Source organism: Haliotis asinina, chromosome 1 (assembly GCF_037392515.1).
Source record: "Haliotis asinina isolate JCU_RB_2024 chromosome 1, JCU_Hal_asi_v2, whole genome shotgun sequence".
Taxonomy (NCBI): Eukaryota; Metazoa; Mollusca; class Gastropoda; order Lepetellida; family Haliotidae; genus Haliotis; species Haliotis asinina.
Genome location: NC_090280.1, coordinates 74,727,653 through 74,742,421, shown reverse-complemented (window position 1 = coordinate 74,742,421; position 14,769 = coordinate 74,727,653). Strand labels below are relative to the sequence as shown.

The window sequence follows — 14,769 nt, the reverse complement described above, 5'->3', positions numbered from 1 at the left end:
TCATGTGACTGTTGACCTTCAAGTGCATTGATAAATGTCCATTATTATTGTGATGCATGTTTAGTGTGAGGCTCTGTCTGTATGTCCATAGGTTTATCACAGTATGAGAAAGGTCCCAGTCAGGTTTGGTGAACTTGACCTTTATTTCAAGGTCACAAGGGGACTTGAATGTGTTACCCTTAATGAGATATCGTATGAACCATTCATTGGATTTTCTTCATATTCAGCACTAAGCTTTGTCTAAGGTAGGCGCAGCACCCTGCCGATTTTGGTGAGCTTCACTTAATTTTTGAGGTCATGCGACACTTTGAAGATTTCAGCTTGTTAAACTGCATGTGAAGCTTGATGGTGAGGTATCTCAAGAACCCTTCACTGGATTTTCTTCTTAGACATTCAAGACTGCCATTGAGAGTTTTTCAATGAGCAATTGTTTTGGTTGCTATTTTTTCTTATTTCATACACTAGGACATTCATGTAAAGGTCAAATTGAGTTTTGAAAATGTATGTGTGTTAGAACAACTACAGAGTGAAATATCAAACGAGGTTGACAGGTCATGTTTTTGTTGACATTTAACTTCATTGTAAATTACAACCTTCACTTTCATTCCTTTTTGAGTTTGATTTTTCAATTTCAGGTGGGGGACTGTGTCACCATAGTGACATATGTTGCTTTTATTATATACCATTTTATTTGGTTAATGAAGCCTTTTTTTTTTCATTTTTTTCCCTTCTCTTCTGCCCCATAATAAAATTATTCCATCTGTGTCTGTTATCTTCTATTGCCTAGCAATGACCAAAACAAGAAAAATATGCATCAACTTTGATTCATGAAACATCAAAACCTTTTTCTGACATGAATTCCAAAGTGTTAAATAATATCCTCTTTGCTGCCGATTATTCAGCGGTGCTGACAATCAGGAAACTTAACTTTCCGTCCAACCGTCTGTTATTAACTGTAGTGTTTCCAACTCGTCATCTGAAACAAAAGACCAATGAAGGTTATATTGATTGCATTCGGTGGCAATGTACAATTAATTTATGTCAGATACTAGTGGTGTTCTGATTTATTCAAGTAATCAAAGATTGGTTGCTGTGACTACATGACCTGCAATTGTTCATATATTCTCATACGAGGGGATTATGAAAAAATTCTAATTATCACCATGAATTTATTGAGAAATTATGTTGAAAATAATAAGGTTACATCAGTGATCCGTATCTAGTTAAAGTACCCGAAAGTACTTGCTTTGCTTTATTCAATCTTCTGGTAGTTAAAACATGAGTACTCCTATGATTGCAGGAGCTAGATTCATACAGTGTTATGAAGTTTTTGCAAATGAAGGGCTGCAACTGCCCGACAGAATGAAGTGGAGATGAAATCTGTTTATGGTGAAAATAGTCCAGCTTATGATACTGTTGTGAGATGGATAAGGAGACTGATCAAATGTCCCTGACAAATGAGCTAATATGTGCACTCTGTTTTGACGATACCAGTGAGGTCATTGAAGAGTCAGAGTGTTTTCTAGAGTTATGACGATTAATCGATACGCAAGTTATCGCGATTCAAGAGCTGCACGATATGATACATCGATACGATTGTCGTGTATAGATTCAACACGATACTTACATACTTCGCAGTCTACAAAAGCACCGTCTCCCGTTCTATTTAGATTTTTGTGGAAAATATTGCCATGGACATGCTCCGACTGAGATAATTTTCACAAATTTATTTTGTTATCTGTGCAAAAAAGCCAGTTGTGCCAATGTTGATCCCTGCTGTTCCATTTTTTTGGGAAAACACTACTTTACTGACACATGCTAAACATTTTTAATAAAATGTCTTTCATGATGACGTGTTTTATTTTTCTTGGGAGAAGAATACCTTCCCTGAAATGATAACATAACAGCACATTATTTCCAGTACTTTTATTTTTCTGTATATAAGGACAAAATATCGTCATACGTATCATATCGTATGTATCGGACTACCAGTATCGTGATACATATCGTATCGTTGCATGGGCGTATCGTCACAACTCTAGTGTTCTCCATGAAATTAGGGGGTCTATTTATGAGCTCTGCTCAAGGTCAAGTAAAGTTAGGAGAAGTTTGTCATTCTCGATGGTGACAATGTAGAGAAGTCTTAAGGACAAGAAATCAAAATTATGTTTCTACCCTGAGAACGTCCTGAAAACTCTGGAATGTTTATGTTCATGATATATCAATCATCAATGAGCAGCTAGCATCATTTTGCATTGAATATGAAATTTGCATAGTTTCTAATTGAAACAATAAAACATCATAAAACCATGTTTTTTTTGTATACCTGACTGTGTTATCAACGTGAATAGGAAAATCCGAAAAATGACAGCAACCCATTTTTTTTATGATTACTTGTTGGTAATGAATCAGTCATCAACTGTGAGATTTCAACCAATTCCCATCATCACTTGATACCATCATCTTACTTTCTAGTGAAATACCATACTTATATGTTGCTAAGTAAACTTTATTAGTACCATGCCAGATGATTGCCCAGAATAGTAAACAGCCAAGACTTGCTTCATGTTTTTCCTTCAACATCTAGCTGATTATCATTGTCCCAAACCTGTTTGTCATGACAAAGACGGTAGAAAGTGCGAGAAGATTGACCCATTCACTTGCAGCCTTTTCATTTTATGTTTCTGCCATTTCTGTCATTCCTGCCAAACTCTTTCCAAGCAACAATTGATTTGTTATTACGACCGCAATGCCACGGCCACCAATTGGTGGAACCGGTAATTGCTGATTTCCATTGTGTAAATTAGTGTGGTATTATTAGAAATGTGTGTTGGTCTGTATTATATATGGCTGCAGCAATGAAAATAAGCCATGAATGTAATAAATGAATAAGCCATATCGTGACATTAATGCAAACATTTTATTAATGGGAAAAATGCGTCTGCACTCTACTCGCATTATCATAATAGTGCATTTCAGTCTGACCATGTCTACTTTTGAGAACTCAATAAATGACAGAAAATGGAAATCTCTTGTTGTCTTTATTGTCCTCACTTTAGCCTTCTTCATAACAATACGGATTATAACAACAATTTATAAGTCTTTGAAGGGCATTTAGAAGTGAAATACATAAGAATGAAGATATTTATGGATATCAACTTCTTTATTAAGAGAACAGGTGATAAAGGTGTAAGCATTAACTCCAAAACATTGTGTTCTCATAATAAAGACGTTGATATCCATAAAAATCTTCATTCTTAACAATTTATAAGTCTCTCATAAAATTAAGTGACGAATTAGCAGAAATTTCAATGACTCAAATTGATATCCTATGAAACTTCATCGGCAAATTTTGAATCAATGCGGATGTGTGACTTTACACATTCGCCCAACACAGGTCACTTTCTTATTAAAAGTATCTCAAGTCACTGGTTACAACAGAAGTCTTTCAAGTTGGATTACGTGTATAAATGTTGTCATAAGCCAAGTAGGATACGTGATCAAACATGGCAGGGTAATCAAAACATTGTTACCTTCTTTCTATTCATTGCTTACCAAGCACAGTTAAGGTCATTAGTTTATGGTAAAAAGAAATGAGAAGAAAGTGAGCAACATGAAAGGTTCAGAGTGTCACATTTTATTAACACAGCTTCCTGAGCTCGCATTAATTTTGTGCCACATTTCAGACCGGACCCTCGCACTCATATTATATTCATGATGCATTAATATCATGATTTACAGTAATGTGATTTCTATCACAACACACCTGGATAAAGTATTTGGTCACAAACTAATAAAATCTTATCAGTAAGAGTGGTTGTATTGTATTGTCCGGTGTCCAGGTGAAAATGTGTGTGAACGTCACATGTTTTGAGTTTTGAGTTTTTCACCTAAGTTATGCCTCTGTATTCTCTGTCGAGACTCAAGTATTTACCATGATTTACATGCCACACTCATACAGCTGCAGCATTGCTTAGTGCAGCTTTACACAGCACATGACCCTTGTGAAAAGTCTTTAGGCTTCTTGACAATGTGGTTGATGGGGTAGCCAAGTGATGAAAGCATTCTCACGCCATGCTGAATAAAAAGCCTTGGGTTTGATCCCCCTCATGGGTACAATATGTGTGAAGCCAATTTCTGGTATGACCTGTTTTGACATTGTTAGAATATTACTAAAAACTACATTAGACCATACTCACTCAGTAGAGACCCAAAAATGTTTTATTCTTATCACAATTTTCAATTGATACTATCCTAAAATACATTTTTAGGTGTTACAGAACACAGTTTTAAATATCAAACATTCATTTTGTTATACATGTATCTCCAGTTAGATATGACATTCAGATATGCACGAAATCTAGATTGGCATCATTTAGAGCTTTCGCTTTATAGAATGAGACTGGGGAGGAGGGGAAAGAAGATGGTTAGGGACTGTAAGGTGGAAAAGAAGTACAGTGAGAAGTACCTGACAAAACACCTGCTTGCTAATTGGAATGGCCTTGTCAGCTTGAGATATTCTCTGCAACGTAATGGCCCCACTATCGTGTTGGAAAGACAATAGCTATTTATTATTCATTGACCCGTGAAGGTCTAGGGTCGAATAGTCCTTCAGCAACACAGGCCCTCGTATCATGATCGTAAAGATTATTTAGAAAAAAAATAGAAATTTTGAGATGCCCCCCGTCTTGAAACGCTTCATGGTACAATATATCTAGACAAGGCTGGACACTTCAGTGTACCCCACCCACCTGCTTTGCCGATCGCTACACTACCATCGCATGCAACCGATTAAAACTTTATCTAAACATAATGATGAAGGATTGGCCTATCGATCACCATTCATAAGACATACCATTTCCTTTTTGTTACTTCTGCAAGATGATTGAAGGCCGATTTGACCCTCAACCAAATGATTTTGACACAAATGGATGATAGCAAGCGTTGACCAATGAGAGGGTTTGCTGAGAATTGACCACACACCCTTCATGTGGCTTTATCATCCTTGCTATCATCCTGGGCTATCTGGTCGAGACTTGATTATTTACAGACCGCCGCCATGTAGCTGGAATATTGCTGATTGCGGTGTAAAACTAAACTCACTCACTTATTTATTATTCATCATATTTCCCAAAGGTGGCAATACTGGCATGGTGCTTCAGTGGTAAGCAGGACATAAATAACACTGTATTAGGGGTGAAATGGTATACCACAGTATTGGTAGAAGTTATGTAGTGATGAGTTCTTCTTTACTGATTGGGCTTTTCACATTCTGTGAATGGACTGTCCTGTGGACAAGTGAGAGTTGTTCGCATGCCTTCAATCCTAGAACTGGCGGGGAATCAACATCAATAACGCACAATTCAAGATCAAGTTTCAGTGATGCAGTTTCACATGGGAGTACAATCTTACCCATTGTCTTGATACGGTTGTTGCCGTAGCCGATGAGAGTTGTGTTGGATGGTGAGAGTGGTGAGTTTCTAGTGTTCATTTGTTGGAAAGTCTTCACAGGTAACATGTTGGCTTCAGCTCCAGTGTTGAGTTTGAACGACGTCTTGTGGCCATCCACAGCAATAATTTCATACCATGCTTTGTCATTGGAAGCTAGAGTGTTTAGTGTTCCAAGAAACAGTTCTTCCACGTCATCATATTCATCACATTCATCATATTCTTCAAGTGAATGTATGTCCTTCTTTGGTGTATGAGACTGTGTCTGAGTGAAGCACATTTTAGTGAAGTAATTCTTACCATGACACTTGCCACACACTCTTCCATACGCAGGGCAGGCCCAGTATTCATGTTTAGTTCCACAATGTTTACACTGAAACGTCTTGTTCTGCTGTTTACTGTTTTTGTGAGTTGGTTTGTTTCTGTGCTCCTTCCAGTTTACTGTCTTTTGTGGAGTTTTCTTCTTGACTACATGCACTGGAACTGTCTTTTCTGTTGCTTTGATCTGTGCATTTGCGGCTTCATATGACCTACAAAGTTCAGTCACTCGTTGTAGGGATGGGTCGTCTGAATCACTGAGTAGTTTCTGTTTAAGTTCACTATCGGCAACACCAAATATGATACGGTCTCTTATCATCGACTCAGATTGTTCACCGAAGTCACAGCTCTTTACCCGCGTTTTCAATTCTGTGATATATTGATCTATGGATTGACCACTTGCCTGCTTTGTTTCCCAGAAGTTGTACTTCTCAATTAGAGTGTTCTTTCGAGGGTGAAGAATGAAGAAGTTGTATATCCATAAAAATAGTTCTCATCCTCAATACGTGAATAACAGATTAAATTTAGTCTGGACCAGACACTCCTGTGATCGACAACATGAGTATCAGTCTTTGCAATGAGGGTATGATGACATGTGTCAACCAAGTAAAGGACCCTGACCACCCGATTATCCTCAATACGTGAATAACAGATTAAGTTTAGTCTGGACCAGACAATCCAGTGATCAACAACATGAGTATCAGTCTTTGCAATGATGACTGATGACATGTGTCGACCAAGTAAAGGACCCTGACCACCCGATTATCCTCAATACGTGAATAACAGATTAAGTTTAGTCTGGATCAGACAATCCAATGATCAACAACATGAGTATCAGTCTTTGCAATGAGGGTATGATGACATGTGTCAACCAAGTAAAGGACCCTGGCCACCCGATTATCCTCAATACGTGAATAACAGATTAAGTTTAGTCTGGACCAGACAATCCAGTGATCAACAACATGAGTATCATTTTTTGCAATGATGACTGATGACGTGTGTCGACCAAGTAAAGGATCCTGGCCACCCGATCCAGTTACTATAGCCTCATAAAAAAAACATGGGTTGCTGAAAGATCAATTCTAACCTGCTTCTTGACAGGTCTAGTAAACTAACAGTGATGTTAATAAGAAATCAATGGCATCACTCCAAGACACATTTAGGCAAACGTGATCTAAAGTCATACTTTTCACAAAACAAATTCAACTAATATTAACATCAAATACAATCAAAGCATGATGTTCATGCAAGCCAACCTGAGACATCGTTGAAATGTGTATTTATTCAATGTACATTTTTGTAAATAATGGAGTATATTTAAAATACTTAGTATTTTTATAGAAACACATAATATCTAATCACATACAAGTGTTTAAGGAGTAAACTATTTAAACAGATGAATTCAATTTTCTCCATTAAATAGATCCTAAGGTTATTGTTATGTATGAGCCATATAACATGCTTATCACACTGAATGACAACAACGTTATGCATGGAATTTCAGTTATGAAAGGTACTGTAAACATTTGTTGAATGTAAATGTCATTTTGTGTAATATCAGCTAATAACCTTGGTATCAGTGTATATGTCCACAACCTTTTCATTCCAGTCATTTTACCAGGGATGTGTACATTCACAAAACTGGCCAAGCAACTTGTGAATTTAGTTTAATGCAATTTTCAGCAATCTTCCAGTAATATCCTGCTGTAGGGGGATTTGGGAAATGAAACCTGTCAAGGGAGAACACTTTAACCACAAGACTTTACCCAACCACCCTGCCAAGCAGTCACAAAATTATTCGATTTCTGACCATTTTAGAAAAAATACAAAAAGGTTAATAAAATGAAGGTATACTGAATTTTTGGATTGCATTACTGTACACCGAACCTTAGGCAAAATAGTGCAGTTCTAGTACATATGAGGAAAAATTCAAAGGACTTGGGACGTTTTTTGAGAAGTACCATATGAAGATTGATCCAATGGTGAAACCTGTCATTCATGCACCCAGGAAGGTACCATATAGTCTACAAGACAGGCTGAAAGAGACACTAGATAAATTTGAAGACTCTGATATGATTGCTAAAGTCAACCAGCCAACTGACTGGGTGCAGAGCCTTGTAATAGTAGAGAAACAGAACAAGTCTCTACGTTTATGTTTAGATCCTAAAGATCTAAATCAAGCTGTGAAACGTGAACACTACAAGATACCCACACCAGATGAAATAACATCAAAACTCAGTGAAAAGACTGTATTCTCAATCCTTGATGAAAAAGATGGATACTGGCATGTCCAGCTTGACGACCAGAGCTCATTCCTATGCACCTTTAATACCCCCTTCGGAAGATACAGATTCAAACGAATGCTCAGCAAGTGAGGTGTTCCAGAAACGAAATGCAGACACATTTGGTGACATCGAAGGTGTTTATATGATCTCGGATGATATCATTGCTGGAGCAGATGTCAAAGAACATGAGGAGATCCTGATGAAGGTGATGGAGAGAGCTAAGGAAAATAGTGTTCAACAAGGTTCAAGATACAGCTTAGAGTATCTGAGGTGAAATACATGGGAAACATCATCTCAAAAGATGGATTGTGGCCAGATGAAGACAAAGTGACGGCTGTTGTGGATATGCCAAACCCGGAATGTAAACAGGACGTTCAGGTTCTTCTTGGGACACTCAACTTTTTCTCCCAGTATATCCCAAACATGTCAGAAATCACAGCTCCTCTACATTCTCTGCTGAAACGAGAAAATCAGTGGACATGGCAACATGAACATCAGTCAGCATTGGAACAAATCAAGACCATTCTTACCAGCAAGCCAGTCCTGAAGTTCTACAATGTAACCAAGATGTGACGATTCAGGCAGATGCTTCACAGTATGGTCTTGGTGCATGTTTGCTACAGGATGGACATCCTGTCGCATACACCTCATGTGCGCTCACTATGCCCAGATAGAGAAAGAACTTCTAGCCATTGTGTATGCCTGTGAGAAATTCCACCAGTACGTTTATGGGAAAGTCATTGACATACAAACTGATCATAAACCCCTGGAAACTATACTTAGGAAGCCACTCAGCAAAGCAACTCCAAGGCTACAATGAATGATCATGAGGCTCCAGTGGTATCAACTGAGAGTTCGATACTTACCGGGGAAGCTGACATACATGGCAGACACCCTGTCACCAGCATTTATCAAAGATAATCAGTCACCCCAACAGGAAATTCGTGACGATGCCGATGTCATGATACACACACTAAAGCAAAGCCTGCCCATAAGCTCACAGAGGCTCAAACAGCTTCAGGCAGAAACTGAACGAGACCCAGTCCTGAACAAAGTTTTCTCCCTAATTCACACAGGTTGGCCCTCGACTAAGAAGAAAGCCCCCCCATCTGTCCTCCCTTACTGGAATGTTCGAGACGAACTTCACTCGATTGACGGACTCGTTCTTATAGGGACTAAACTCGTCATCCCTACACAAAGACATGCTACACCTTATTCATGAAGGACACCTGGGCATTGAAAAATCTAAGGCCAAAGCTTGACCGGTCATCTTCTGGCCAGGAATGGCTTCACAGATTGAAGATATGGTATCAAGGTGTACAACATGTCTCCAACACAGACGACACAATCAGAGAGAGCCACTCATACCCCATCCTATCCCTTACAGAAGATGGCCAAAGGTTGGTGTAGATATTTGAGTGGCAGTCAAAGGACTATCACTTAATCATAGATTACTTTTCAAAGTTCACTGAACATTGCCTGCTCACCAATAAGACTGCAGAGACTGTCATAACACACCTGAAGTCTGTGTTTGCTCGACATGGCATCCAAGAGGAAGTATTCTCAGATAACATGCCTTTTGCAAGCCAAAAGTTCTGGAAATTCTCTGAAGATTGGGATTTCAAGACAACCACATCTAGCCCAACATACCCTCAGTCAAACGGCATGGTAGAAAGAGCAATCCAGACAATGAAGAAACTGTTGACGAAAGCTGCTGAAAATAGGTCTGACCCTTACCTTGCTCTTCTCAACTTTAGAAATGCTCCAGTCTCTGGCATGACTCATTCACCAGCCTAAACATGCTAAAGTTGTTGAAAACATATCTCAACAACTTGAGAAGAAGCAGCTCTTACAGAAGAAGTACTATGACCGTGGTACAAGAAATCTGAGTGTACTGAAACCAGGTGAAAAAGTCCTCTTACGTAAACAGAAGACCTGGGAGCCAGCGACTGTAACCACAGTACACCACACACCCAGATCCAACACCCCAGCCAATGGTCAGGTAGTGAGATGCAACCGGTCAGACATCAGTACAATACCACCTGAAACGATGAGTCTCCCATGATACAACCAGTCGGATCGCGCTGAACTCCCATCTGCCTACTATGATAGAAACTCCCATCAGCCGGTCGACCATCATGGATAACTCGACCACCAGAAAAACTGAAAAACTATGTTGTGTACTAATCTCAGTGTTATTTCAGAGACTATAGTATTCCCAGAAATTATTGAGAATCATGTTGCGTCATGTAACTCATTACGTTCATTAACTTCTGGCGTTTTACTTACATAAACATGTTAAAACATCATCCTTTTACAGTCTCAGTCTTGTTTTAGTACTTTGTTAGACCTCCTCGCTCAGCAATGCATGCCTGAATACGCCTAGGCACAGTACCCATCAAAGTTTGTAGGTAATCGTGTGACAGGGTATCCCAATATTGGACCACCTCGGCCTTCATATCTTCAATATTTCTCAGTCCCTTTTGGTTTATACTGTCCTTCATGACTCCCCACACATTCTCAATTGGGTTTAGGTCTGGGCTGTAACTGGGCCAGTCTAAAACTTGAACATTTTCGCCCGACAACCACTGTTTTGTGTAGCGCGCCGTGTGTTTTGGGTCATTATCATGCTGGAAAATCCAATCATCTTCATACAATGTTTGTGCTGTCGGAAGAAGGTGACCATTTAGAATGTCAACGTATCTTTCTTTTGTCAAGTTTCCCATGAAAACACACAATGGCGTCACTCCGTGAGCCGATATGCCACCCCACATGTGAAACTTCGGGCTATGTTTTGGTCGCTGGTAGATAGGTTTGACAGTATCTTTAGTCCAAATTTTCACACAATTAGGGAAAAGCCAAACAGAACTTTCATCCGAAAAGAAAACATTATCCCAATCTTGATTTTCATGAGCCCGACACCAGTTTAAACGTTTTTCTTTTTGTGCATCTTTCATCAACGGCGAGGGAATTCCACGTTTTTTCACCCAATTAAGTCTCTGTAATTCCTGCCTAACTGTTTCATGCATACCTGAGGACTTCCTCTGCTAATCATTTCATTTCTGATGTACTCAACACTTTTCAATTTGCCCCTACTCACAATCTGCCCAAGTCTTCGGCGATCCACAACACTGAATTTCCTAGGCCGACCTGCCCCTGCTTTGTGCTCTATCCCGGTTCCTGTTTGAATATTCTTCAAAGTTCTGTATACTGTAGACAGAGGAATACCATGTCTACAAGCTAACACTTTAGCATCAGCCTCACCCCTTTCAAAATCATCTAGAATGAGCTTTCTTTTCTCTCTTGCTGTAAATTCTGCAATGTCAACACAGGAAGCCGTCTGCTCAGACAAGGGAGATAACTCTTAACGTAATGAGCTGCCTTCTAAGCCTTCAAGAGTTGTCTCCCTTATTTAGTATGCTTAGTGCATAGTGAAAGCCCTTTTTCCAATCTTAGCATCATTAGAAAAAAAACAAAGATTTTCTCAATAATTTCTGGGAACACTGTATGAAAGTCTCAGTATTATAATAATTTGAGAGACTGTGAAAATTTCAGTGTTAAAAAAGTTCAGAGACTGTTAAAGTTAATTTTATTGTTAAAGCAAGCTCAGAGACAGTTGAACATGTAAAGGTTCTAATCAACACAGACATGATCATGATGATCAGTATCATGAGTAGCAGCCAGCATTCTCCCAATGGACTGTAATATTGTGATTATCATTTTGTGCCAAAGAACTGTAATATTTTAATATCAATTGACTACTAATTGTCAAATGTGCCAAAGACATTTATTCTCTCTCAGGACCATCGCAGGTGTAGTGCAGAACATTGTTTATCATAGTGCAATACAACTTTAAATTTTCCTTCAAAAGGGAGATGTGACATACGTAACTAATTTAGCTAGCTTCTAATAGTCTGTTTATAGACTATCAGTATTGTAGACTAGTGATGTATATATGACCAATCAGATTAGCCCATTAAATTCACATCTGAACTGTCGTCCATCTTTATAGTTGTAAATATCACAACATTGTTCACTACATCCAAAAACAGCCCTGAATTTCCTGGTTCACATCATAATTATTCATGGAAATACCTGTGATGAAGGTATTTGCTGACAGCCAAACTACCAGAAGTTTATAGGTAACAACACTTTCAGTTGTCATGTAAGTTTCTCTGCTTACCTTGTTTTATTCTTCTTCATTACCAGAGAGAACATGTTTTGATCTTCTTGGCTGCTGCATGCTTGCTTCTGTAAAGCCAGGAGGTTAGACTTCAGCTGTGTCAGGGGTAAACCTCCTTCTGCCTTTCACAGTCACATTGTCAACACTTTGAATCAAAGTCACCACTCCTTCAACTTGCCTGTCTCACAGTCGCTGTCCACATTATTTTCTCTTCTGCCCAACCCTTTCTACCCTGCTAAAGCCTAAAATTATACAAGTCTAGATTGTCATCAGGTTCAGAATCTCACTGTTCACCTAAGCTGCTTTTTAATAAAAATGGAATTATTTGTTTTGAATGAAATAATATTTTCAAAGATTGAGATTTAGTCTACCCTACAACATATACACTGAATGTGAACATTAGCCAGCAAGAGGCCATTCAGGAGAATGCAAACGTATTTGATATGGGTCAGTGAGCCTGATCTCAAGCAAGTTGACATGTAGCCATCCCGTGCAGGCAGACAACCTTTTCTTGATGTAAGCATGTTCATTTTGTTGTGTTGTTGTGTTGGGACTTCTGAGCACTTTTGAGTGATGGGCAAGGACTCATTTGATTATCATGTATGCTGTTTTTAACATTGCTATGGCAGCCTTTCCTCAATGAAAATGTGTACATTTTGTTCTGTTATTTGTTCAGTGAGTTCAACGTAGAAAATGGTCACCTGTATTATTCAACACTCAAGGTAAAAGTGAGTGAACCCACGAAGATCCCATGCTTATTGTAAGAGTTGACTGAAGGATAGTTAAATGAAATGCTGACTTGGGTGACAGGCCATGTCATTATAAGTATCCAGTTGTGTAGATCGATGATCATGCTGTTTGGTTCAGCCATGATTATTTACAGACCACTGCCATGATTATAGCTGGAATATTGCTGACCATGGCCACCCGTTCCTGTTTCTCACCTCTTGTAATTAGCATGGGTTACTGAAGACTGCTTCTAACCATAAGGCTGACATATGTCTGTCCACACTTGAATGTTGCAAATCAGGAAAGTTATGCAAGTAAAACAGTACCCTGAAAGCTGGAAATGTGTAAAGGTGAATGACACACACTTGTGATATTTTCATTTTAGGGATGATGGGGTAAAAAAAAAAGTGTTCACTCATCACACCGAAGACCTGGGTTTTCATTCCCCCACATGGGTACAGTTTATGAAGTCCATTGCTTAGGTGTTCTCAGTCTTCATGTGGCTGGAATATCACTAGAATTAGCGTAAAACCCCATACTCACTCAATGACGCTCATAATGCGGGTATTTTTGCAGCAACAAGAGGAAACAAATTATTTTTTCATTCCAATCCAGGCTGTCATACGAGGCAGTAATCGATCCATTGAATATCCCCACATGCCTGCTTCATTCATCACACATTGTCAATAGCCCTCTTTGGAGAGATCCCTAAAAACTTGTCAAATCTCATGAAATGATTTATATATCACCAATTTGCAGTGTTTGCCATAGACATGAAAATTTAGTCATCATGACTCCCTGGTGTCATGAGAGGGAGTCATGGGCATGTTTTGGGAGTCAACTTCAGTGTGGAACTTTCATCAAGACATCAGCTATGATTGTTGAATAACAATAAAATACAATGTAAGGCAATACAATGTAAGTAGTTTTAAACAACAGCAAATTACAAACGTAGATGATCTGAACTTGGGAACCAGTAGCATTGTGTCAAAAATGATGTTAAAATGATTTTAAATTCACTATGTATTTGAGATAATCTGTGCATCAAATATGCAGGTTTTATGCCTCCGGCCAAACACTGAAGTTGTCCAGACATAAGTCGGCGAATGTTTGTAGATAAATATGCTCCTCCAGTCATACCTGGACAACTGTCTCCTAAACAACACATTCACCTTAATTTACCAATAACACTTGTTTTCAGCATCTTTCTTTTGTGATCTCATCTCAGTGCATTTACTCTCAGATGCATTAAGGTATTTGGTAGAGGTATGTCAAATTTTGGTGACAAAACTTTCAGATTTCCAGATGGGGTACCTCATGAAAGTTGTTAATCAGAGCGTACAACATACACTGAACTACGAAAGAAATGTCGTACATGTATGTATTTCAAACTGTTTTATTTATGTGGAAACATATTTCTTATTTAAGGTTGAAATTGAAGGAACTGTTTTGTCCTGTTGATTAACAAGTACTCCAGAAACAAGTCTGACAACACATGGTGCCACATGATGAGGTCATGTCATTGACATTCAGGGTTGAAGTCAGTAGCGTGTGTGGCCACCATTTGCGTTGATAACTGCCATGCAACGCCTATACATGGAGTGTATCAAGTGGTTGATGAAGGCCATGGGGATAGCATTCCACACTCTGAGAAAACCTGCCGTGAGTTCTGCAGCAGTTGTCGACCTTGGTCGAAGGTCATTCATCCTTCTCTGAATTTCATCCCATAGGTGCTCAATTGGGTTCAGATCTGGACTTAGAGCAGGCCAGGGCAATGTGCGGATGTTGTGCTGTTGGAAGAAGTCC

At 38.9% G+C, this 14,769-nt stretch overlaps 1 protein-coding gene across 2 annotated transcripts in view; it reads left to right on the top strand.

The window, feature by feature from the left end:
• The window catches only part of LOC137297124 (organic cation transporter protein-like), a 36,101-nt gene that overhangs the window by 1,130 nt on the left and 20,202 nt on the right, over positions 1-14,769 (top strand). The window contains exon 1 of one of the 2 annotated variants that reach the window (XM_067829134.1): positions 12,047-12,216. The exons of the other annotated variant lie outside the window; for it this stretch is intronic. The gene's annotated coding sequence lies outside the window, so the exon portion shown is untranslated. Of the gene's footprint in view, positions 1-12,046; positions 12,217-14,769 lie in introns of those variants that run through there. 2 annotated transcript variants of the gene reach the window in all.